Raw genomic sequence first — 22,961 nt, 5'->3', positions numbered from 1 at the left:
AGGCAGACCCAAACAGGACCCTTGGCCCTCGCAATGAGGGCTTGAAGGCAGGCGTGCAACGCACAAGTCGTGTGTGTCAGCCCGGGCCGAGACAGCTTCCCGGGTGCACACACACACACAGACAGTTTTAGAGATTATCGCAGCCGCACCCGAGTACTTCAGGTCTTTAAAGACCATTTAAATGTTAACAAGGCTTTGTTTATTTTTTCACCCCTTCATCTCTGCATGGTGAAAAGCGACAAATCCTTTCTTTGACAATGCCAACATTTGGTAACCTTTGCCTACTGTCCTGCTGCGTTGATATTTATTTTTCTATGCAGCACAGGAGAAAATAAGTTTGTTTATTCCTAGTCACCTTTCCTGACCCCTGCAGCGGCTTATCACATCAGGCTGCTACACAAAGTTCGACTAATTTAGAGGTAAGAGAATGTGTTACTACATTTTTTTCTTTTTAAAATCTGCACAGGCCCAGCAGGACACATACTTCGTGTGTGCTTCATTTAAACAGTTTCTATCATTATCATGGCCGATGCAGGACAGCAATAAGACAATACAAAATGCCCAGATAAGGCTGGTGATTAATGATCCTTCTGGAGAGCAATCATTTGTCTGTTAATAGTTTTTAAATGCATATGAACTGTATTTTATGTGGATAGCTCAGTGGGTTACTGCCTTTGTCACAGAGATCTTTGTGTTACTTGCAGTTCAAAAGTTACAATCCTAACATAGGACCGTGACCAATGAACTGTCACCAAAGAGCTGCATACAAACATGAATGATATAGTTAGAACTTTGCTTTTTTGTTTTGTTATATAGTTAGAACTTTCCCATTCTTTCATCATTCTAATGTTGCTAAAATGAGTATGTTTGGGCAGATATAAATTTTTATCAGTAAAGCTGAACCCCATTGAATACTCTTTAAATCCTAAGGTTGTGTTCCCCAGACCAAACCCTCTTAAAATATACTGCCCACCAGTATGGATGACATGTGATTCCTACACCTTGTAATCCTCATTGGTTTATGTGCCATTCCCTGTAGACCGATTTACATACGTGTATGATTCATTGTCTCTGTATAATGTGTGTGGTGTAAAGTACTGACACACACTACACTTATATGAGTAGCGCTATACAACAAATGAAATGCATATGAGAGAGGGGCTACGTAAAGATGAGCGGCGCTGGTGGAGGGTGGCAGTGAGGGAATCCGAGGAGGAGGTAGTGGGAGGGGCTATGGAGCGATGAGGGGCACTGTTGGAGGGTGGCAGTGAGGGAATCCAAGGAAGAGGTCATAGGGTGGAAGGAGGAGCTAGGGAGAGATGAGGGGCACTGATGGAGGGTGGTAGTGAGGGAAATCCAAGGAAGAGATCATGGGGTGGAGGGAGGAGCTAGGGAGAGATGAGGGGCACTGATGGAGGGTGGTAGTGAGGGAGTCTGAGGAGGAGGTCATGAGGGGGAGGGGCTACAGGGAGATGAGGGCACTGGTGGAGGGTGGCAGTGAGGGAATCTGAGGAAGAGGTCATGGGGTGGAGGGAGGAGCTAGGAAGAGATGAGGGGCACTGATGGAGGGTGGTAGTGAGGGAGTCTGAGGAGGAGGTCAATAGGGGGAGGCTATGGAGAGAGGAGGGTCACTGATGGAGGGTGGTAGTGAGGGAATCCGAGGAAGAGGTCATGGGGTGGAGGGAGGAGCTTGGGAGAGATGAGGGGCACTGATGGAGGGTGGTAGTGAGGCAATCCGAGGAAGAGGTCATGAAGGTGGAGGGAGGAGCTTGGGAGAGATGAGGGGCACTGATGGAGGGTGGTAGTGAGGGAATCCGAGGAAGAGGTCATGAAGGTGGAGGGAGGAGCTTGGGAGAGATGAGGGGCACTGATGGAGGGTGGTAGTGAGGGAAGCTGAGGAAGAGGTCATGGGGTGGAGGGAGGAGGTAGGGAGAGATGAGGGGCACTGATGGGGGGTGATAGTGAGGGGAAATCCAAGGAAGAGGTCATGATGTGGAGGGAGGAGCTAGGGAGAGATGAGGGGCACTGATGGAGGGTGGTAGTGAGGGAGTCTGAGGAGGAGGTCATGGGGTGGCTGCAGAGAGATGAGGGGCACTGGTGGAGGGTGGCAGTGCGGGAATCTGATGAGGAGGTCAATAGGGGGAGGCTAGGGAGAGATGAGGGGCACTGGTGGAGGGTGGTAGTGAGGGAAATCCAAGGAAGAAGTCATGACGTGGAGGGAGGAGCTAGGGAGAGATGGGGGGCCCTGATGGAGGGTGGTAGTGAGGGAGTCTGAGGAGGAGGTCATGAGGGGGAGGGGCTACAGAGAGATGAGGGACACTGGTGGAGGGTGGCACTGAGGGAATCCGAGGAGGAGGTCATAAGGGGGAGGGGCTATGGGGAGATGAGGGGCACTGTTGGAAGGTGGTAGTAAAGGTATTTGCTGAGAAAGAGGATATTGGTGCGGCGCCAAAAAAGACTTTCGCATCAGCGCTAAAGCCGGCCCTGTCATGGCCTTTCTGTTTTTGTTTATTTAATTAGCAGTCGGGCCATAAGGGCTACTGTGGAACATACTTTAAAGTGCCTGCAATTGTATTTACTGCTATATTCAATGTTTTAAGTATGAAGGTGATTTTACAATTTTTTTCCTGGGAAAAATGAAAGTGGAGCCCGATGGTGCCTGATATGGGGCTGAGGCCCAAGGTCATCTGTGAGATAAGGTGTACAGGAGAGGAATAATGGCTAATCAAGCCTGTAAGGGAGTGTGTCGCAGAGTCCGTGGTTAGGTGGAGCTGGTAAGGAAGAGGAAATCTCCCTGAAGGTCACTTGTCTTATACTCCCACCTCAGAAACCTCCTCTTCCCATCAAAGTAACATTACATGGAAAAAACACTTTTTGAGAGTGATAACATTAAAAAGACATTTGGAAAAGAGTGAGTTTTACTGGGCCTTGTAAGACTAAGAAGAAATAAAGGAGGGCCCTGAAGCAGGCCTGCCTAGACATATGTGCAACAAATCAAGCCCGCAGTGGCCCACCCAAATGCACCCTTGGCCCACCCAAATAAAAATTCCTGGATCCGGGCCTGGTCCCCTCCCCCTCCTGAAGCTCTGCAGCTTGCCACACCCTTTCAAAGATTAATAACATACTTTTACAAAAAAGACGAACTGACAAGGCATCTTAAAAGTGTCTGCGGCTAGGGAAAGTGTGTTTACCGTCCTGTAATATTGCACTGATCTCTTGACAATTTGCCCTTTCGTTTACTCTGAATAGGATACCATCATTTCTTTTATACATCGGGGGGCGGGGGGTATCACATACTTTGCACTTCATACTATGCATTTTAATGCTTCTTGGCACTTGAACTTTAATTCTTGATGCCTGATTTTGTGAGAATTGTCTGTGCTTTTATGGATCTTGTATGTCCGAATAAAGATTATTGAATTGCACTTTAATTCTTGATGCCTGATTGTTTTGGTCGCTTATTTTCAACATGTGGGGCTCACTCATTCTATTTTGCAAAAATGTAACCATTGGGACACTTTTTTATTGATGTAACTATCCTCCTGCATAGGAGAAGTGACACATTTTATATTAACCAGGAGCATATGCTTATGGTTTTTATTAATTAAAACTAGAAAGCAAACTTATAAACTCCTGGACTGATGTAGCATTCTACCTAAGAATCATGTATACTGTTTGTTTTTCCTCATGTAATGTATGTTCGTAAACAGGCTTTGAGGTGCAGGCCTCATTGTTGTAACTGTACAGCTTGAATATACTGTGGTGAACCTAATGATAGTAAAAATGTACTAAATATAGTATATCCTGGCGGAGCTACGACACCAACCAGGATGGCCGCATAGTCTCCTGGCTCCGCTGACCTCCGTCCTACGCTCGCTTATCCTGTCGAATATCCTGATCTCCTGCCCCGGATTCGTGTGGGTGAACTAGTCGGCACCCCGATGGTGTGACCACGGAATTTTTCTGATGTTCTGGGGTGAAGTAACATCGAAAATGTTTTGAGGCCTAACCCAGACTGGAAGCCGGGGACTCGATTGCTGGTCTACCCGGGTCCAAAGTGAACAACAACGGACTGAGGAGAGTGGTTGGGTCCGGTCCTTGGAACTTTTGGAAATTTCTATGGACTACTTTGCAACCATCTGCTGCCTGGTGCTGTACCTGAGGTGAGGTGACGGGTGGCGCGCGGTGCTGCGTCGCGGGGGGCCCCGGCCCGGAGGCCCGGCACTAGCACCGCTGGTGCCCCGGGGTGGGGGTCCCGCCGCGCGTTGCTGCGTGCTGCTGGCCCGTCCCTCACGGCTTGTTTCAGCTCCGGCGTATCCTGCCCCGGAGAAGGCGCCTCTCCATGGGGATCGTTATGTCTGCGGACGTATGGAACTTGGCGGAACGGACCCACTGTGGCCCTTCCTTGCGGATGGTAATGGCGGAACTTGCGGCGCTTCACGCGACGGTGAGGGCCCAGGTCGATCATTTACTGTCGGCAGCAGATGGGATCATAAATGTAAATGTAAATGTAAATGTACATGTATTTATATAGCGCAAATCACCGACCCGGTATCTAAGCGCTTGCTTAGGGAACCCGTCCTGGTATTCCCCTGTGAGATATCCCGGCAGGGTATCCACGAGGTGAAAGCCAGGCATCCCGCCGCGAGGGGCCGTAGTGGAGATTGAGCAAGCTATTGCCCAGAGTCGCAGAGTGTGACCCCGTGAGTTGAGTAGGCACCGGAGCGAGAATTATCGAGTCCATGGAATTTTTGAGCCCGAGACCAGCCGAGGCGGGGAATCAAACCCTGGTCCACGGCCGATCTCAGCTTCCGGGTCTGCCGCCTCTAACCACTGAGCCACGCTTCTCCACAATCATAGGACCGGGAGCAAGCCCTGACTTGATTTTTGAGACTTGGCAGCAGACCTGCCTCCTGTTGGGCGCCCTAGTGGCGCGTTTGGACCCGGTGCTGGAAGCTGTGCCTGCCCCCGACGAAATGGAATTCATCGTGTGTGCTGAGATTGGTGACTCTCTTACGTTCTCGGAAACATCGGTCCTACAGTTATCGGAACATTTCACTGCTTCCCTCATCCTGGACACTGTTGGCCCACACTATAATCTGTATCGGAACGAGTCGCACCCCCTCCCCAATCGGTCTCCCAACATGGCGGATGTAATGATGCTTGGCTTCGGAGACGGGGAGGGACATCGTTTGTGCAAGCCGTGTGCGTTGGGGTCTGCTATTCCTCTCCCGTGTGCTGGCCCAAGCTCCGGCTGCTTCTGTGTGACTTTTGACTTCCCGGGGATGGGGCTTTACTTATCCGAGGGACTCGGCAACTTTGATAGACGGGGACAAGGCTGAGATTGTGGATTGAATTGTTTACGATGGATCTATTGGTAACGGGACTGCTTCATTAACAGACGGATTCCGGGGCGGGGGGTTTGTGGTTTCCCCCGGGGCATTTTTGTATGGTGGACAACTTTATTCGTGCTGGCTTAGGGGGGCCCCCTTTGTTAGGGCGGGGGGGAGAGACCGGGAGCGCATAGTCTATCGCCCTCCTCCACTTCCCCGTTGGGTGGGGTTTCCTTTCTTTCTCCTTTTTCTCTGTTTCTTCTATATTTCGGGTTTGGTTCTCGGGCGACAGGCACACTGCTGGGGGGGGGGCCGTAGTCATCTGCAGGGGTGCAGGGTGGGGGGTTGGGGGAGGGTTTTTTTCGTTTTTATTTTTGTTTCTATGGCCTTTTTTCTCTTCTCTTATCTTTCTTTGTCTTTTTCTTTTTCTGGGTCAGTGCAGTGGGTTTCCTTTGGTATCAATCACTGCTTTTTCATCTGTGCCTCAATTTTCGTGGTGTTCTCTGGGTCTTAGGGCAGGTGACTAGCAGGCGCGAATTGACCGTAATATTCCCTTACATCCTGATCCGCCTGTTCCAGCGCCATTGATTTGACCGATTACTGTTTACTGTCGACACGTTTACTATTCTGCCTGCCTTTTTTCGCTGCTGGGAAATTGTTCGGCACCTGATCCTTCCATCCTATACTATAAAATGAAAACCTTTTACATCCTGTTTTTCTATTTGTGCTGTTCAGTGACCAAGAGTACGCTAGCATGGTGATTCTGCTCCCCGAGGTGCTGCATGTGATTAAAAATTGCTCTCTGTTAATCTAACTGCTTAGCGGCCAGCCCCAGGGGTTGTGACCCATATTTGTATTTGGTTGAAATGTCAATAAAGGTTTTCAAAAAAAAAAAAATAGTATATCCTGTTCAAATTGAATGTGGTATATGTGGTATATCCGGATGTATGACGTTACAACGCATACATTTACAACGCCTACCTTTACATCGCAAGTTTTACAACGCATACAATTAATACGCATAGTGCTTTTGGGCGCTGGATAGTGAATAGTTTAATTTACTATTCCAACTCCAGTCCCCGTGGATAGTAGGGAAGGTGTTGGATAGTACATTAAACCTATTCCCTATTCTAGAGCGCCCCCCAGCGCAATGCGTTGTAATGCTTTGCGTTGTAAAAGTTGTGTCGTAAAGGCACTGCGTAGTAAAAGTTGCGTTGTAAAGGTTGTTCACCGGTATATCCTTTGTGAAGATATGGTGTTCCAACCAAAGTGGTGACCAAACATGCGGTATCACGGCCAGACTGAATCACCTACTCCGGTGCTGCTTGGCCATCCCTGATCAGGTTTTGGAAATTGCCCCCCCCACCCCCTGGAACCCCCGCTCCCCTGGAAGATTTTTGACCGACGTAGCTACCATGTCCCATAGAGCATTCAGGCACCTGTCAGTAAGATGTTTCAAGGGCAGGCCTGGGCTGAAAGTACTTTTTTGGGCCTAAGTCTTTATCCTTGTAGACTCCCTATCAGCTGGAGTGGTAGGGAAATTCGCAGGTGTGATTCAGACTGGACGAAGCCATAATGATGCACAGCAGTGGTCTTGGGTCAGCTTTAAACAGGTGCAAATCTCTACATTATGTATTCAATGACTGTTTAAAATTGCACTCATTTCCTTCAATTGTGTGGAGATTGCTCTTGGGCGCTGTCAGGGGACCCCCAACATCACTCGTTTAAAGGGTACTGCAGCAATCATACGCTTGAGGTGCCAGACACTCAGCTGCTGAGGCTGGCTCCACTGCTATCATTGTTACTGTAGGATACATATCCCTAGAGTCCAGGGGCATGAGGGGCAAACTGTGCCCTAATTAAATCCGTTTTTCATGTCACGTGGGGGCATTTGCCTTGGTCTTGTCACTGTGTTGCATTTCTCAGCATGGTCGTAGACACCCCAGAGGCAGTTCCTCACCTTCAGGGGGACGCACACACAAGCTACACAATGACCTGAATGAAACACCCCTGCTATGGTTGCACCCAGTCATCACAAGTACCCCACATTTTCTTTCACTAAACTAGTTCGCCAGAGCGCAAGGCCCTTCTAACCTTCTCCCCAGAATATATTTTTACCAGTGATGACAACATTGGCGGCTCCTCGAGGGAGTGCTGCGGGCAGTCGGGTGGGGCGGGGGAGGGGCAGAGTGGGGGGCAGTAAACTCCAGCATACGGCCGAAGGGAGTTAAGTAAAGAAAGAAAGAAATAAAACGAATTACATTACGCGCACTGCATCACCATTTGGAGTTGCAGCGTGCTCAATGTAATTCCTGAACCTGAAAAGTAAGAGCACATGTAACAGAGGCAGTCCTCATGGGAGGATACACAATTACAAAAGTAGGGACTGCTAAGCCTATTCACCAATCAAAAGACAGCATTTACAAAGGACAGTAAGAGGAGCCAATTTAAAAGATGGGCTGTGCTTGACCGCTTCACAGCGGGCGTAATTTTTCCCCAGTGCTGAGAAATCCCACATGTGCGCGGTTCGCACCGGCGAAGCTGGGGGGGGGGCGAGGGGGACGGACCGCCCCAGGCGGCACTGTTTCGAGGGCGGCGCACGTGGGGCAGCCTTAATAATTTATTTGGGGACACTCAGTGAGTGTCCCCAAATAAATTATAAAGGCCACCGCAACGGGCCATCAGTGCTGCCTGCGCCTCCGTTTGAAGTGAAAGCAAGCTTAGCTCACCTGCTTGCAATTGCTGCACGCACGCACCACCACGCATAGTAGTGGTGGTGTGGTGCGTGCGCGAGTCGCGACTGGGTCACCCTAGCTACATCTGACGTCACCAGGCCGAGGTGCGCAAGACCGCGCTGCCAACTGCAAATGTGAGGTGCGTGCGTGACCTCTGCAGAACACCGATGTGATGCAGAAAACTTAAGATTCCGGTGAGCCTGTTTTCTTTTCTTTTACTAAACAGATGTAATAACTCTTTTGGAAGAGCCAGGGCTGACACTGACTCCGGGACACACTCATCTGTAGGTGGTGCGGCCTCAGCAGACGGCTTGGCTGCGCTGCCCTGCGGCCATGAATCAATGCCACGAGCAGGGTCGGATTGGGATTGAAAATCGGCCCGGGCACACAAAAAAAAAATCGGCCCCATTTGCATAATGCCTTTTCTCAAATCACTGCTTCAGCGTAATTGCATTAAAATGAAGAAGGGCGGGGCTTAAAAAAATGCACGCATTAATTTACACTGGTGAAACACACTTGAAAACAAGTGAGGCCACTTCTACTCAGGCCCCCTGCTCCGCTTAGTATCTGCACACATTAATGGGCCGGCCAGAAAGACAAAGGGAGTGACACCTCTGCCTGTTGCTAAACCGGGGGTGGGGGACCGGCGGTGTTGGTGGGGGAAGTGGGGATGGAGGTGGTAATGAGCGCCCATCTGCCTGCAGAAAGGCCACCCACTGGGCCTCTGGCTGTATTCCGAAAATAGAGACACCGCCCAAAATCGGCCACAGACTGCTCAAAAAAGGCCCCAGACTGCTCAAAAAAGCAGCCCACAGCAGAACTCGGACACCGGCCCCTCGGGCATTGCCTGAGTGCCCGCGTTACCAATCCGAGGCTGGCCACGAGAGTCACAAGGGGGTCCTGCACCATGGCGCTGCCCGGACCATCGGTCTGTGCGGCGGGGGGTGGGGGGAGTGGGGTATGGGTGGGAGACCAGAGTAGTGTCACTCACACTGTTCCCCTGACCTGCCTACGACGTTTGTTCAATATGCAGGTAAAGTAGAACTGTGCGTCGTTGGCCCACTATATCTTCTTGGGCAGTTCATATTAGCGCGAATTCCAGCCGAATATATTTATTGTTTTTAAAGAAGGCTTTCTTTGTTATATCAGAAAGCTCTTTAAAGTAGCGCTAAGAGACTTGCTAAGTGGAAGTCACTGATAAGTCCTGTGATTAATGTTCCCACTGGAGAGAGGTCACAGTTTTCTCTACTGGCAGTTTTCACTCTCACCATAACTATTGCCGAGGGTTAATATGCCTGATATAAAGAAAGTCTGCCACCATTACAGAACTGTATTGTATGTGGATAGCTCAGTGGGTTTCTGCTTTTGTGACAGAGGTCCCTTTCTTACTTGTGGTTGAGCCGCACCTGGAGCTGAGGTCGGGGTGGAGGGTGCTGATTATTTAAAAATTAAATAATAACTTTAAAAGCACCTGCTGCAAAGTTTGACTTTCTTGTTGCACAAATGTGTGTTTTCCGATTTTTGTCTGTTTCCATGGACTTCATTGCATTTTTTTGGTTGCAAGAAAGAGTCACTTTAGATGTGTCACACATTTATTCACTGAATGTCTCTCATAAATCCATTGAATCTATAAAAATTTCACACACAAGCAATTTGAAACATTAGCAGCTGTGCTTAAATGGGTGTAATTTCTAATATTTATATGTTTCCCTTGTCTTCATTGCTTGATTTGCTTGCTATAAAGTGTCACTCATATTTGTGGAAATGCCACTCATAATCACACTGAAATTATGAAAATGTCACACATAGCATTCTGAAACCTTGGCAGCTATGTTGGTGAGGGGGGAGTATTCTTGGACTAGGCCTGAGCAAGCTGGCTGATGGATGAGGTCGAGGATCGGTAGCATAAGGGAGACTAGTGGGCTCTTCATCCCCTGTGAGAGTACAGCAGAGAGAGAAGAGGGACAGATGGCAGATCAAGCAGTCAAAGCATTCCCAACCGCGGCAGAAGACTAGCGGGAAGGTGGGGGCGGGGGTGCGCCACTCCCACCTTTTCCACTCAGCCATTCCCTAGTTCAGATGTGACTAACTCTTCCTTCCTTAATGCCCGGCCTGCTGTTAGCTGTACATCAGGTGCCAGCTGCGCCCCTCCACGTGCTCAAATCATGAGCTGAACATTACAGACATTGCCCTGCAACTGCAGAAACGTAGACATGGCCGCCGGTTGTACAGTGGAGTGTCGGAGAATATTCCATAAAGTATAGAACTCTGCGAATGCTGGTAATTTCTACGTTTTTATTTCTTTATTTAAAATTTTATACCACACGCAGACGACAAAGTACTTACTCTACAGTTTTTTTTTTTACAAAAAAAATGTGAGAAATGATTTAAAATAATAATCATACATATTTACAAAGAAATGTTCAGAGCATTTTCAGAGAAGGTAATAACCAAGAGAAATAACCAAGGATTAGGAACACCCATTGTTGCTCGAATAATTTTTAGAGTGGTGTCGCTGCCATCAATGCTTCATCACTGAATTCACAATGTTGCACATATATCATTAAAGCATGGTGTGTTCGCGCATTGTCATTTATAGACAGCACAATCTCCATTGAAGGGGTCGCTTAACTTGCAAAGACATACAGTTTTACAGTTTTACAGATAAAAGTTATATACGCACAAGCGATGTGTGGAAATCGGGTGTCAATCAATCAAACAAACAGGATTTGCACAGCGCTACTTATCACCTGTGAGGGTATCTAGGCACTGGGGGATGGGGGCGGTGCTGCTGATGAGGGACGTTAATTGAATAACCATGTTTTAGGCCCTTCCTGAAATCCTGCAGGGTGGCAGTCTGTGTGTTCTTCTTTGTACTGCCGGTCACCAGTATATTCAACTGTGTAGCCTTGGACTGTGTAATGTATGTGCATGTAACTTGCATGATCGAGGTAACTATTAGCGGCGATACTACGTGTCTCTCAGTCCTTTTTCCCCAGCACCCCTCCACCCCCACTCACCCCTCTACCCAGGGGCGGCAATCTGAGGGATAGCCCCGGGTGCCACAAGCTCTAGCTACGCCGTTGGCGGTTCGGACGGTCCCCGGCCGTCCATCCACACGCCCACCGTGACATCAGATGGACTGCGGCCGTCCGACGCACGGAAGAGGTTAAAGCCGATATTCTATTAACAGCATGCCTCGTAGAGACAGCGCATGCCCTGCCTGGGCGAGACGTAGAAACACTCTTTTCAGATATAATTTGAGGCAGAGAGACCTTAGTGGTTTCTTAACAGGTGGACATTCAATTACGAACTTGCTACTTCTCACACTGCCACACGTTCTGAGGGATAATGACAAGAACAACATCAGAAGACACCGAAATTCATGGGAAGCTGGGCCCACCGTGCGTGCAGTTTGTTTATTCCAGACACCACTGGTCAGTGGATTTACGTGGCCCACTGAGGCCAGGACGAGCTTAACTCTGAACTTAATTTTTTTCTAAGAACAGGACATCTGCGCTGGTGGCTGCACCGGGGTTAATTTATTTTAATTTATTGTATCTACTAGTTGATTGTGACCGTAGCGACACGAATGAGTTCCAGGCCGGGCCAGCCAAGCGTGCAGGTTTTGTTTTGTTCAAATAAATTCAGTGCTTCATGACTTTAAGTCGGAGGAGTTCTAATTATGAGTTACTAATGCATTTGAATGCGGTGATACAGTCATCTGCATTAAAATGCGTTACTCTAACTCCCAATGTGTGGTACTTGGCAGGGCTGCCTAAAGGGCTGAATGTGTGCTTTACTAATGCATGTTATGGAAGCAGCAGATAATGTAAAACATGTTTACTTCAAAGGTCCCCCTACTAATCTATACCTCAACCAACCAATATGGGCGCTTTCTCCAGGTGGACCTATCACTTTCGAATCAGTGCATCAACTCATGCAGCTCTTCTTTCACCAGAAACTCTGCAGCTATTTCCAGACAAGGCCATTGTGAAGTATGTTTCCTCTTGACCCTGTAAGATTCTCATGCTCCCTGCTGGGCTCTGGATATTGATCTCTGCTCAGTAAGTAACAAGAATATCAAACTGAATTCCAGAGACCTGTAAAAATGAATTTTTATCATCCATATATTAATGATGCAGATGGCTAACTATATATGTTGGACTGCGGTACACTCAAATGCGCCTACTCTCCGACTCTCTGCTGTAGCTCACAGTAATGCATAATATCGTTCATTGCTCCATATTCGAAGCATGTCTCAACATGCTACACAGAATGTGTAGCAAGGATCCCAGAGAGTGTTCTGTGGTCTCTTAAGTGGTAGGAAGTGCTCACCAATTCCTTCAATACAATAACTTTATGTCCTTCCCCAATTGTATTTTTCACATATTTACCACAATACTTTTGCTTCCCTCCACATCTTTAATAGCCCTTTCCAACCTTCTCAAGCTATCTACATTTTAATCCCACCTCTTTCTGCCTTTTTTCTTCTCCCTTGTCCTCTTATTTCCACCCTCTCTTAGCCTACTCGTCCTCTCTCCACTTAACTTCCACCTCTCATTATGATTCCTTCATCCCATGCATCAACTATTTTCTCCTAATCTATATATTATTACTTTTACCCAGTCCCCTTCTCCTGCTCTACTGCTTTGCTTTCCGACCCTCTGTACCCATTCTCTTGCCTTCTATACTATCTGCATTGTCCATCTTCCTTTCTCGTGCCCTCCTGGGGCCGCTTTACGTGCCCCCGGAGCACTTTGGTATTACAGAAGGGGCCACAGATGCTTGTTCTGCCCCATCTCTAATACTGGAAGCGCGGCCGCATATACAGTGTCAGCACTTCCTTAAGAGGCCATTCCATGATTTGCATGGAGGGGTTGCCCCATGGGCACAGAGGCAGAGAAGCTCTCACGAGGCGCACTGACAGTCCGTCACCTAAAAGGCGGCGCGCTATCAGTGTGTCCCCTGATTGCAGCCCTCTGGAGGGTAGTGGAGGGGGTCCCATGGACCACCTGACATCCCAGCACTGCAACCACCTACCAGGGGATCTCTAATCTAAAGTGCAGGTGGGTTTCCGCCTACACTGTGAAAACACAGAGCGGTTTCAAAGCAGCCGCTCTGTTTTTCACGAGTGCACTGCCTTGGGATCAGCGCATTCCATGTAATAGGTCGCACCTGTTTTAATGTGCGCCGGGTGCCAACAGGGAAATTGTGCACAACACATAATAGGGCCCCTGGTGTATTACCATGTCCTCCACTGTGTGCTTTAACTCTTCTCTGCTATCCTCTCTTTCACCTCCATTAAGCTTAAGGAGCTTTACATGGGACATTGCAAAATCTTCAACAAGCAAATCTCATGGTAGGTCCTCCTAAAACTACCCTCATTGCTTTTTAATTTGTCATAGACAGGCAGGAGTATCACTTTCTCGCCACTTGAGAAGGACAAGAAAAAGATACCTCCACATCACTAGTAGTTCAATGCATTTTGTCAGATGCACCATGCATTGGATTTCTGTTTTATCCAATCTCTTGAAACTCCAAGTGATGAACCAGACAGTGGGTTGGGCAATAAAAGAGAGTCTTGGTGCAGTCAGTGGTTACTAGGCCGCAGCATGTGCTTCCTGCTGATGTCCAGGGTACAAAAGTATTGCACTGTTATTGGATAACTGTTGAAGGGGGGGCGCAAATAAGGTTTTGGCGAATTTCCTAGACTGCGTTTTGCAAAGGTGATTTATTGATTTGTTTTCAGACAGAAATTATAGTTTACTGTCTTTGATGTGCGGGAATAGGTCCATTGGTTGATGGTTGTTGATTTCGTCTAATCTACCCTCTCATTTCCTTTTCTTTTAAATGAAGGCATTGCAACAGCCACCGAAAGTCCCTCAGAAAACACAAATCACAAACCCAGATAAGTAAATAAAAAACAAGCATTTACAATGCAAACAGTCTCGCATTTGTGAAATTAAAAGCTATTGGTGCTGTAAATGACAATGGGCCAGATGTAGGTAGCTAAACACCGGTCGGTAACGGCCGAAAATCAGTGAATTTCTAGTTACCGACCGGTATTTAACCCTTCCCAATGTAGGAGGCTGTAAATTAGAATTCAGTAATTTACCGATTCCTTATTTTAAGGAACCGGTAAAATACTGATTCCTTATTTTAAAGAATCGGTAAATTACCGAATCCTTAAAAACCTATGTAGGTAGCACTTAAGTGAGTGCATTTGTGCTTTAAGGATTCGTTATTTACCACCAACTACAAGTTGGTGGTAAATATCGTATACCTTTCAAAAAGCAATTATTTGCTTTTTTCAAAGTGCCATGTGGCAGACATACATGTGGCGCATGTATGTGCGCCACATGTGCACACCTGCACGATTCAGAGGTGCAACAGGGTGTCAATGTGACACCCTGCCACCCTTGAATATGCTATCACTATTACCGATTTGGGCCCATAGGAATGAATGGGAAGGTATTCCTTATTACCGAATCGGTATTACCGATTCGGTAATAAGGAATATTACAGAATTGGTAAATTTTACCAATTTTTTACCTACATCATATTTACTGATTCCTAAATACCGATTCGGTAAAATTCGGTATTTAAGAATCGGTAAATTGAAATTACCTACATCTAGCCCCAAGTTTTTTATTTGTGTTGGCAGTGGAGTGATCATTGTCACTAATGTTACCAAGATTGTGCATTAGATGTTTACGAAGGTTATTAAAAAGTGTTTGAAAGCTCTTGCACCGGATGTTAAATGGGCAAAGGGAGTATGTTGGTGAATGTTAATTGAACAGGCAGAATGTCATATCACTTGTAGGAGGTTGGCTTAGTATATGGTGAACACTTATTTAAGGAAGCACCTTGCACTAATCAAGACAACACTAATGGTGATTTTAGTGATCTAAGACAACCATGGAAAGTGGTAGCTGTGGTAGCTGTAGAGAGCAGCCTTCAGGCTCAGTCCAGAAAGAGTTTTAAGCACCTTGTTTTACCAGAACTAATCATGTAGTGTAGTGTTAAACGAAGAAGAACCACACAATGCAGTTATAAAAATAGTTATATTTATTATGCACTAACACATTGGTATAGCCCCTACCCAGATATATAGACACAATAGACACAATATTTTTAAAGGAAACAGGTAAGTAAGCACAAATACACAGGCTTAGACCAAACCATATACTTTGAAAATGGACCAAAGTCCAGACCTGGCCCATAAAACTTAGGAGAGCTGGGGACCCAAGGAACCACCCGAGGTAAGTACCCAAGAACCCCACGGAGGCTGTGTGCAGAGTGGAAACACAGCTAAGTACTCAATGTAAGTCAATGGGGAGGTTGTGGTTGCAGTTTTGAAGAAGAAGGACCCTTACCAGTGGACCCCGAAGAAACCCTGTAGATGTTGGAAGGTTGGAGTCACCCAACCCGTCTATGCCACTCGGGAGAGACCAGGAGGCACGAGACAAATGACCACCCATGAAGGAAGATGCAGGAGAGTTGACATTGAACATGTCGCTGTGAGGACCAGGTGATGCTGTGGAAGACCAGAAGCAGTTCATGAGCTGTCCCACATTGGAAGTCAAGAACCAGGGGGTGTGTGTCCGGCCAGAGCACCAAGAAGCCTTGGCAGCAGAAACAGCCGTGAAAACTAAAAAGCTGCAGTGTCGGGACCAGCAAGGTCCAAGAGACTCACCATGTGCAGGAGAGTCGGAACAGGCCCCGAGCAAGCAGGGGAGCCCACTGGAGCCAAGGAAGACCCTCAAGAGGTCCCATAGCCCGAAGGTATAGGAGTTGCACGAGACCCTCGAGCAGCTCATCAAAGATGCGGTGAGGAAGAAGACCTTCAGAGGAAGAGATGCTGGAGGCGAGCGCTTCCTGGAGCCCAAAGTTCTCTGGAGAAGAGAGTCAACAAGCCTAGGTAAAGGCAAGTCATTTACGAGGGATACTGGCCTCAAACTCGGTGAGAAGACAGTGCAGGCCTGGAGGGAGTTGCTGAACTACCACCTGTGTTGCTGTACCTTTCAGATTCCATGGGAGCTCAGAAGCAGTAGACTGATCAGCTTTGTTGTGGTGCCTGCAGATGCAGAGAGTGACTCCTTTACTCCAAGGGAGATACATTCGGGTGTCTTTGATGCCCACTGGCCTGGAGAAGAACCTGGATGGAGCACAGGCACAAATGATGCTGAAAACAGGCAGGACAACGAGACCAGGAGCAGCAGGAGCTTTCCTTGATGCAGTCTCAGTTCCAGGAAAAGTCTAACGAAGTCCTAGGTGCCCAGACTGTTGAAGTGGATGTGGTTTTGGAATTGAATCTTGTCCCATGACAAATCTGAAGAGCCACCCACAGGTAAGCCCTTAAGTACCCAAATGAAAGGGTTGGGACGATTCAGCCCCTGACAGATGAGGGGTTGGACAGAGGGGAGGATACTCCCATATGCTTTGTCCAGTTTCGCACCAGAGCGGGAGCCAACGTCTCCCTGAACTGGTTTCAACTGGAGTATGCAAGGAGGGCACCAACTGTGCCCTTCAAAGCAGTCTGGTGGCACTGGCAAGCGCCCCCACCCCAGCCCAATACACTAAGTCCTGTCTGGGAGGTGGTCACACCGCCATGGGACAGGAAACCTACTTTTCTACCTTCCCCCTGCTGTGGCTCAGCAGTAGGGGACAGAATCATGTCTGTGGTCGGCAGCAACACTAGCTTGCTGTTAGACCCTGAACGGCTGGTACCTGGAATACAGGGGGCTCCCTTGGGGAGCCCTTCAGTACATGGGATCCTATATCCAACACAGAAATTGGCGTTAGGGTAGGATTCCAACATATTTGATACCAAACATGACCGCATTTGGTGCAGCCAATATATAGTTAGATATCTCATAATTGACTTGATGTCCACTATATGTATAAAATGGCTGACCATACTTACAAAGCCTGGAGATTCGACTCCTTGGTTTGTAGGGGGAGTCCTGCTAATGCCGGGCACCCTCACTCTTAGAACCAAGCACCCTGCCTTCAGTATTGAAAGGCCTATCTAGGGGGTGACTTATAGGTTTTAAGTGCAGTGACCTCAGATATAAGGAAACATATCTGTGGTGAGTGGTGCCATCACCAGCTCCCTCAGGCTGCAATAGCAGGTCTGAAGTCACAGTTTGAGTGGTCTCTCGTGGGTGGCATAATACATACTGCAGTCCATTGCAGAACCCTGGTGCACCTACTCCCTGAGTACCTTAGAACCATATGCTAGGGACTTAGAAGGGTACACCAGTAGCCAATCAGTAAGGTACCAAAGTACTTACCACACTCCAACTTAGGGAGATGGGGTCCTGATTAGCAGGATCCCAGTCAGACTAGTCAGAAAGCAGAATGACACCAACAAACAGTGGGGTACCCAGGAAAGCAGATCCTACACCACTGCTCACAGAGATTGATAAAAAAAAGTGTGACTGAGTACATTTAGTGAAAACACATATCCTGTGAACACTACTTAAAGTGTGCTAAAACAACTACAAATCGTCAAGGCATGTAAGTAGCTGTATTTAAACAATGAAAATATTAGGATGTCTAAATCCTATTCAGCCTACCACAGTGACTAAAGGGCAAATAATGAAGTGCTGTGTAGGTATGCCTTTGATAACACTGGTCTCAAGGTTTAAAAGTCCAAATCACTGCCTTATTGATCTGTGATTGCTACCATAGACATAACTACATTCCTGAGTACCGAGCGTTGTCATACATTACTGTGCCGGAGTTTAGCAAGGAACAAGATGTTATACAAAAAAAGATAGCCTCACCGTGTGCATGCATATAATGTAGGAGTAGACTGTAGTTGTTTATTCAACATTTTTAGTTTGCAGCCACTGGTAGACAAATGAATTTCAAGATGTTAGTATTGAGTGTATGTAGGCTGAGTGTCAAGAACACAAACAAAGGTCTCAATGTAAAAGAACAATCAGTCACCGCCATCGTTATACAGTGTAAAGCTATAGAGAAGCACTGTATTATAGCTGTTTCAAAGTCATTACATGGAACATTTGGATAAAAAACACAATTAGTAATAAATCAAAATGACCAAGTGAATAAGGGTGTGGGTGGTAAGGAAGGACAGGGTATCGGTAATGGTGCGGAAGACGAGAGAGGCTGCTTTCCAAACTTTCCACGTCGGTGACACACCTTTTCGACAATCTTCATCTTGTGACACGGTAATGCGAGCGCAGCGAGCGAGCCGAACCTCCTACAGGGGGTTCTCTCTCCTCTTTGTCTCCCTCTCACTCCTCTCCCTCTCCCTCCTCTCCCTCTCTCTCCCTCCTCTCCCTCTCACTCCTCTCCCTCCTCTCCCTCTCTCGCTCCTCTCCCTCACTCCCTCCTCTCCCTCTCTCCCTCTCCCTCCTCTCCCTCTCCCTCTCCCTCTCCCACCTCTCCCTCTCCCTCTTGCTCCTCTTCCTCTCCCTCCTCTCCCTCTCTCCCTCCCACTCTCCCTCCCACTCTCCCTCCTCTCCCTCCTCTCCCTCTCCCTCCTCTCCCTCTCACTCCTCTTCCTCTCCCTCCTCTCCCTCTCCCTCTCTCCCTCCTCCCCCTCCTCTCCCTCCTCTCCGTCTCCCTCTCACTCCTCTTCCTCCCCCTCCTCTCCCTCCTCTCCGTCTCCCTCTCACTCCTCTTCCTCCCCCTCCTCTCCTTCTCTCTCCCTTCTCTCCCTCCTCTTCCTCTCCCTCTCTCTCCCTCTCTCCCTCCTCTTCCTCTCCCTCTCTCTTCCGCTCTCCCTCCTCTTCCTCTCCCTCTCTCTCCCTCCTCTCCCTCTCCCTCCTCTCTCTCCTCTCCCTCCTCCCCTTCCTCTCCCTCCTCTCCGTCTCCCTCTCACTCCTCTTCCTCCCCCTTCCCTCCCTCTGTCTCCTCTCCGTCTCCCTCCTCTCCCTCTCTCTCCCTTCTCCCCCTCCTTTTCCTCTCCCTCTCTCCCTCCTCTTCCTCTCCCTCTCCCTCCTCTCCCTCTTCCTCTCCCTCCTCTCCCTCTTCCTCTCCCTCCTCTCCCTCTCTCCCTCCTCTCCCTCTCTTCCTCCCTCTCTCCCTCTTTCCTCTTCCAAATTATTGGCATGTATGGGTACTTGACGAACATCTTTGAAGGGTTTTCAAATGCTTTTTTCATAACAAATATTAGGGAACTCTATTTAAGAGACTACTGGTGGACTGAAGCATCGCTTCATGGGGACGGATTGAGAGTGCGAGCAGCACCTGTGGTATTCCACGTGCACTGGTCTAGTGAGTGGAAGTGTGACGACCTGCACTGTCCAAAGCGAAGCACTTGTTTAGGTTGTGGGATTGTGATTTCAAGATGGAATGGACACTCCAGAGCGCCAGAGTAGTGAAAGAGCCTGAATAGTAGATACATAACTCCCATAGGTGGTTTTAGAAAAGAAAGAATGGGGTATATTTACCACCACCAGATTGTTACGTTTAGACACGTTCTGGTGGCGCTAGGCCCATCTCAATATTTACAAAGCTGCACAAAGCCACTTTGAGTGACTTAACACCGCCCTGTAAATACAGCCCCTTTACACGCATCACTTTGCGTGAAAGGAGCATGCAATGGGTTTTGCTGAGGGTGTTCCACCGCAACACCCATTGCTTTTTGACACTGCCCCAGCTTTAGAAGGATGTGTAAATCTGAGGCAGTGCCAAAAACGAACGAACGTCGTTAGATTGGCACAACAAGAAGAAATACTTTTGTTTCTCCTCCCTTTTTCTTTTTCTATGTGTGCTGCATTCTGCATTACACATATAAGTAACAAATCACTATTATTGATTGTTTATGTGCAGGAAGGGAAGCCTTCCAGCACAGAAACAACAATTCTCTGCAACGTAGGCACCCTTGCACTCTGGTGCAAGGGTGCCTGCGTTGGTGCTAGGCAGATATTTTAGCACCAGTGCTAGGGGAAACACAGGGGTGCGCCGTATTGTTGTTAACATGGTGCCTCCCTATGTTTTGGAAATGGTGGAGCGCAGCACTGCCCAATTAGGGGGAGCTCCACCATTTCCTTGTAAACATGCCCCAATGTCTGCAATATCTGGGTTGATTGATAGGAGTACAGCCAGAACAGTTCAGCATATAGGCCTATAACAGGCACATTTCTATTGATGGGGTTAGAGGTTTTAAAAGAAATTAGGTAGGAAGGCAGATACAGAAGGGAAACTTATGAGCTTCATTGGAGATGGAGAGAGAATGGAGGGGGTTTTAACTCTTTTTATAACCAGAGTAGGGAAGGAACAAGTCTAAGGTGAGGGGATGTCTTGCTGCAACTAAAGAGGAATCCTGTGCTGGAAAAGGAATGGGTGGGCTATATGTGTCTATGGGGTATTTGTGAAATTTAATGATGAGCAAAATACAGAACACTGAAGCAAATGCTAATCTTAACGCCCAGAACCGCTAATGCTAAACGTAATGCCCATTACCCCACATTAATTATAATGTGTTAACTTTAATGGTAATCTTACTGCTAACTAAACACCAATCCTACAGCAGAAAGGAACCTGAAGTTAAAAAAAAATCCAAAAAAAAACCTACATCTAATCCTATTGCTGGCCATCACAGTGACTCAAATGTAGTGGCTTCTCACGTAAATACAAGAGGGACAGATGTCCACCACACAATTCATTTTATTGAAACTCATTTGCTTAATAATTGATTAATCTGAACACCTGACGGGGATGAGACCAACTAACGTTTAAAGGTGGGCATCCTGTTAGAATTTCAATTAGAGACTAAAAAACAATGGGTAAATACTAGAATGAACGGGAACCACAAGTAATTACTCCCAGTGCATTCCATCGATGTCTAGCTTTTCTAAGCCATTACAGATGTGAACCTAGCACTTTATTCGTATTTTATCATATTTCTGTGTCTCTGCAGTCCTGCAAAGACTTCAAAAGATGACATGCAACATATTGTTACAATAGTCAAGAGAATAAACAATATTAAAACTTGCAAAGTAGTCTGAGTCCTTCCCCTAGGACGCCCCGTTTGATAAGCTACATCCTCTGAACAGGTGCACAAGTAACCACAGATGTGACTTCTCCCTGTGGGCTCCGCACTCTGGGGCGGATTTACAAGCCCCTTGACCCTCCGGTGCATCACGTTGCGTGACGCACCGGTGGTGATAGAGCGCAGTGATATTCTGGAAATTGTAGGGGTACTTTATATTCATGAATAGTCCATACTCGCATATATTCTTAGGTGTGTTAATCTTTAGCTAGTAAAATCGTGTTGTAATACTCAATGGTAAATGAAGTGTTAGAATCTGAGTCGTGGCGTTCAAGACAAGTAAAATGGATAGCATTTAGATGGAATCATGTAATTCTCGATGTTCATTGCAAATGCCTAATAAAGTAGCTCATATGTAATGCAATGCAATAGATTAAAATGTGCACCATATTAAAGTTTGCACACATAGGGCCATATGTATCAAGCTAATTAGCATTCGCAAAGGCCGAAATTCGCCGAATTTCGGCCTTTGCGAATGCTAATTTGATAAATGGTATGTATGTAACATTTTTGCTACAAAATAAGGAATCGCAAAATTTGCTATTCCTTATTTTGCGATTGCACTTAAGGAATCGCAAATTTTGCAATTCCTTAAATGCAATGTATCAAAGAAAAAATATTTTAAAAATGCCCATAAGGATTCGCAAATTACCACCAACTTCTAGTTGGTGGTAAGTTGCGAATTCTTTAATAAAAGCTATTTTCAAAAAAACCAAAGGTGCCATATGACGCTCATACATGCCCTTAGGGCATGTATGTACGCCATATGCCCCCACACGTCATTTTCAGGGGTGCAGCAGGGTGTTTTTGAGACACCCCTGCACCCTTGAAAATATTCCTAATTTGTGATTAGCAAATTGCTAATCGCAAATTTCCCCTTCATTCCTATGGGCCTCCTGGTCCATAGAAATGAATGGGTAATTTGCGATTAGCAATTTGCTAATCGCAAATTAGGAATGTTAAGGAATCGCTATAAAAATGCAATTTTTTTCAAGCTTGCGAGCGTAATGGTCGCCTCTTAGCTCGGCTCCCGCAGCCCTCCGGCCTGATCATGTATCCTGTATAATATCCTGTCCGGAGACGACACATTATCGGAGAATCGGAAACGGAACACCTCGCTTGTACTCACCATTTGGCCCGGAGGTTTCGACGTGTAGCGGCTCCGAAGTTGTGCCCTCCGCAAGACCGGGGCCTCCTTGGAACCTAGACCGGGACCTAGCATGTGGGATCCGACGACTGTCGGCCCCGGTCGAGAGAGTGAACCAATGATGAGAGCCGTTGTGCGAAAATCCCGGCGATCCTGATCCGGGCCTGCCCTGGTGGCCGCGCGGCTGATGTGGGTGAGATGCACCGGGGACTGATTCTGTGAAGGGGTCCTCCCCCCGCCGCTGCTTTGACCGGCGGCCCTGGACCTCTGCACCCGGACTCTGCTTGTTGGGGGCGCCGGTGCTGGTGTAGGCGGAGACCCGCATTGGGCGGACATCCTTTCAGCACCAAGGCTGCCATTGCTGGGAACCCCCCGGAGCGCTGTGAAGTCCTACATTTTTTAACTGTTTTTTGGGGGTTGCGGAGGGCGGCGACTGGGCTGACTTCGCGAAATGGCGGCCGACCCTCTGAAACATGAAGCGCCTTGTGGCGGCGGGCTTGGGTTGCCTAATTGCGCGGGGGTCCGGTCTGGTGAGCGTGAGCTTACGGTCAGAGATATCCTGGAAGCTCTGAGATCCCTGCGCACATCCATGGCCCCCGGTGTCCCTGTGAGTCCGCCACGATCTGCCGCCATTTTGGGCAGCCGTTTCTTCTTGCCGCCCTCTTGTTTCAGTGACTCCATTGCCTCGCCCCCCTCGATTGCTGCAAGTGTTG

Source organism: Lissotriton helveticus, chromosome 7 (genome assembly GCF_964261635.1).
Source record: "Lissotriton helveticus chromosome 7, aLisHel1.1, whole genome shotgun sequence".
Lineage (NCBI taxonomy): Eukaryota > Metazoa > Chordata > Amphibia > Caudata > Salamandridae > Lissotriton > Lissotriton helveticus.
Note: the sequence above shows the minus strand (reverse complement) of the source record.